The following is a 4348-nucleotide window of genomic DNA, read 5'->3' on the forward strand; positions in this document are numbered from 1 at the left end:
CAAGCACATGGTTAGGGACAGCTTGGTTTAGCCGCTTAGGCCAGGATTTTATTCCTTTAGGCCCTCCTATCCACTGATGCTCAAAGCCATGGGATCCTTTCTATTTACCCTTGCCTTTTGGTTTTAAGGGTTATTGGCTTTTTGCTCTTGCCTCTTGGTTTTAAGAGCTTTTGGCTTTTTCTGCTTGCTTTTTCTTTTTCTTTCTATTTTTTTTCGCCTATTTTTTTTTCTGCAAGCTTTGTTCTTTACTGCTTTTTCTTGCTTCAAGAATCATTTTTATGATTTTTCAGATTATCAAATAACATCTCTCCTAGTCATCATTCTTTCAAGAGCCAACATATTTAACATTCTTAAACAACAACTTCAAAAGACATATGCACTGTTCAAGCATTCATTCAGAAAACAAGAAGCATTGTCACCACATCAATATAATTAAGCTAAGTTCAAGGATAAATTCAAAACTCATGTACTTCTTGTTCTTTTGAATTAAAACATTTTTTATTTAAGAGAGGTGATGGATTCATAGGACATTCATAACTTTTAAGACATGGTTACTAACTACTAATGATCATGTAATGAAGACACAAACATAGATAAGCACTTAACATAGAGAAAACGAAAAACAGAGAAAGTAAGAACAAGGAATGAGTCCACCTTAGTGATGGTGGCGTTTCCTTCTTGAGGAACCAATGATGTCCTTGAGCTCTTCTATGTCTCTTCCTTGTCTTTGTTGCTCCTCCCTCATTGCTTTTTGATCTTCTCTTATTTCATGAAGGATGATGGAGTGCTCTTGATGTTCCACCCTTAATTGTCCCATGTTGGAACTTAATTCTCCTAGGGAGGTGTTGATTTGCTCCCAATAGTTTTGTGGAGGAAAATGCATTTGAGGCATCTCTGGGATCTCTTGATTTGCAGCCACATGTTCTACCACTGAGCTATAGACCCTTGAGATGAATCTTTCCATCTCCCATGACTCGGAGGTGGAAGCTTTTGTCTTCCCTTCCCCTTTTCTAGAGGTTTCTCCGGTCTTAGGTGCCATCAATGGTAATGGAAAAATAAAAAGCTTATATGCTTTTACCACACCAAACTTAGAATGTTGCTCGCCCTCGAGCAAAAGAAGAAAGAATAGAAGAAGAAGAAGATATGGAGGAGATGGAGGGATATGAGTATGGATGTGAGTGATGAATGGAAAACAGAAGGGATGACCATGAATGGAGAGAGAGAGGGTGAGGTGGGTGGGGATCCTGTGAGATTCACAGATCCTGAGATGATCCTGTGGTGTCCACAGATCCTGAGGTGTCAAGGATTTACATCCCTGCACCCATTAGGCATGTAAAATGCCCTTGCACACAACTCTGGGCATTCAGCGCCAGATTGGTGCTTGTTCTAGGCGTTGAACGCCCATTTGTTGCCCATTTCTGGCGTTGAACGCCAGAACCATGCTTGTTCTGGGCGTTCAGCGCCAGCTCCTCTCCAGGGTGCAATCTGGCGTTCAGTGCCCAGATGATGCCCATTTTGGGCATTCAGCGCCCAGATACTGCCCATTTTGGGCGTTCAGCGCCAGAACCATGCTCTGCTCTGGCGTTGAACGCCAGGCAGATGCTTCCTCCAAGGTGTGATTTTTCTTCTGCTGTTTTTGATTCCGTTTTCAATTTTTATATTTATTTTGTGACTCCACATGATCATGAACCTATAAAGACATATAACTAAGAAAAATATAGTTAGATAAATAAAAATTGGGTTGCCTCCAAACAAGTGCTTCTTTAATGTCAGTAGCTTGACAGTGGGCTCTCATGGAGCCTCACAGATGTGCAGAGCTTTGTTGAGACTCTCCAGAACCAAACTTAGAGTTTGGATATGGGAGTTCAACACCAAACTTAGAGTTTGGTTGTGGCCTCCCAACACCAAACTTAGAGTTTGACTGTGGGGGCTTTGTTTGACTCTGCTTTGAGAGAAGCTTTTTCTGCTTCCTCTCCATGGATGCAGAGAGAGATCCTTGAGTTGTAAACACAAGGTTGTCCTTATTTAATTGAAGGATCAATTCTCCTCTGTCCACATCAATCACAGCTCTTGCTGTGGCTAGGAAAGGTCTTCCTAAGATGATGGATTCATCCTCTTCCTTTCCAGTGTCTAGGACTATGAAATCAGCAGGGATGTAAAGGCCTTCAACCTTTACTAACACGTCCTCTACTTGTCCATAAGCCTGTTTTCTTGAATTATCTGCCATCTCTAATGAGATTTTAGCAGCTTGCACCCCATAGATTCCCAGTTTCTCTATTACAGAGAGAGGCATGAGGTTTATCCCTGAACCAAGATCACACAGAGCATTAAAGATCATGGTGCCTATGGTACAAGGTATTATGAACTTTCCAGGATCTTGTCTCTTCTGAGGCAGTGTCAGTTGATCCTGATCACTTAGTTCATTGGTGAATAAGGGAGGTTCATCTTCCCAAGTCTCAATACCAAATAATTTGGCATTTAGCTTCATGATTGCACCAAGGAACTTGGCAGCTTGCTCTTCAGTAACATCCTCATTCTCTTCAGAAGAGGGATACTCATCAGAGCTCATGAATGGCATAAGGAGGTTTAATGGAATCTCTATGGTCTCTAGATGAGCCTCAGATTCCTTTGGTTCCTTAGAGGAAAACTCCTTATTGATCACTGGACGTCCCAGGAGGTCTTCCTCCTTGGGATTCACGTCCTCTCCTTCCCTTACAGGTTCGGCCATGATGCTTATGTCAATGGCCTTACACTCTCCTTTTGGATTCTCTTCTGTATTGCTTGGGAGAGTACTAGGAGGGATTTCAGTGATCCTTTTACTCAGCTGGCCCACTTGTGCTTCCAAATTTCTAATGGAAGACCTTGTTCCATTCATGAAACTCACAGTGGCCTTAGATAGATCAGAGACTAAGTTTGCTAAGCTAGATGGATTCTGCTCAGAATTCTCTGTCTGTTGCTGAGTAGATGATGGAAAAAGCTTGCTATTGCTAAACCTGTTTCTTCCACCATTATTAAACCCTTGTTGAGGCTTTTGATCCTTCCATGAGAAATTTGGATGATTTCTCCATGATGAGTTATAGGTGTTTCCATAAGGTTCACCTAAGTAATTCACCTCTGCTATTGCAGGGTTCTCAGGATCATAAGCTTCTTCTTCAGAAGATGCCTCTTGAGTACTGTTGGATGCAGCTTGCATTCCATTCAGACTCTGGGAAATCATATTGACTTGCTGAGTCAATATTTTATTCTGGGCCAATATGGCATTCAGAGTATCAATTTCAAGAACTCCCTTCTTCATAGGCGTCCCATTACTCACAGGATTCCTCTCAGAAGTGTATATGAACTGGTTATTAGCAACCATGTCAATGAGTTCTTGAGCTTCTGCAGGTGTTTTCTTTAGGTGAATGGATCCACCTGCAGAAGTATCCAATGATATCTTTGCCAATTCAGACAAACCATCATAGAAGATATCCAGGATGGTCCATTCTGAAAGCATGTCAGTAGGACACTTTTTGGTCAGTCCTTTGTATCTCTCCCAGGCTTCATAGAGGGATTCACCTTCTTTCTGTCTGAAGGTCTGAACGTCCACTCTAAGTTTACTAAGCTTTTGAGGAGGAAAGAACTTGGCTAAGAAAGCTGTGACCAGCTTATCCCAAGAGTTCAGGCTATCTCTGGGTTGAGAGTCCAACCACACTCTAGCTCTGTCTCTTACAGCAAAAGGGAAAAGCATGAGCCTGTAGACTTCAGGATCTACTCTATTAGTCTTAACAATATCACAGATCTGCAAGAATTCAGTTAAGAACTGAAAAAGATCTTCAGATGGAAGTCCATGAAACTTGCAGTTCTGCTGATCAGAGAAACTAATTGAGGTTTCAGCTCAAAGTTGTTTGCTCCAATGGCAGGAATGGAGATGCTTCTTCCATGTAAATTGGAATTAGGTGCAGTAAAGTCACCAAGCATCCTCCTTGCATTATTGTTGTTGGGTTCGGCTGCCATCTCCTTTACTTGTTCGAAATTTTCAATAAGGTTGTCTCTGGATTGTTGTAATTTAGCTTCTCTTAGTTTCCTCTTCAGAGTCCTTTCAGGTTCTGGATCAGCTTCAACAAGAATGCCTTTTTCCTTGTTCCTGCTCATAAGAAAGAGAAGAGAACAAGAAAAAAAGAGGAATCCTCTATGTCACAGTAAAGAGGTTCCTTATTGTTAGTAGAAGAAGAGAAAAATTCGAACACAGATGGAAGAGGGGGTTCGAATTTGGTGAGTGATGTGAGGAAGAGATGTTAGTAGATGAATAAATAAACAGAATAAGATGAGAGAGAAGGAGAATTTTCGAAAATTATTTTTGAAAAAGAGT

The 4348-nt window shown here is 41.3% G+C and overlaps 1 non-coding gene across 1 annotated transcript; it reads left to right on the plus strand.

Moving 5' to 3' along the window:
- Positions 1 to 3487: 3487 nt before the first annotated feature.
- On the plus strand, positions 3488 to 3595 carry LOC112730765 (small nucleolar RNA R71). Its single transcript, XR_003166575.1, has one exon. It is a non-coding gene; the product is annotated as a small nucleolar RNA R71 (small nucleolar RNA).
- Positions 3596 to 4348: the final 753 nt, after the last annotated feature.

This window comes from Arachis hypogaea, chromosome 12 (assembly GCF_003086295.3).
Source record: "Arachis hypogaea cultivar Tifrunner chromosome 12, arahy.Tifrunner.gnm2.J5K5, whole genome shotgun sequence".
In the NCBI taxonomy this organism is placed as follows: domain Eukaryota; kingdom Viridiplantae; phylum Streptophyta; class Magnoliopsida; order Fabales; family Fabaceae; genus Arachis; species Arachis hypogaea.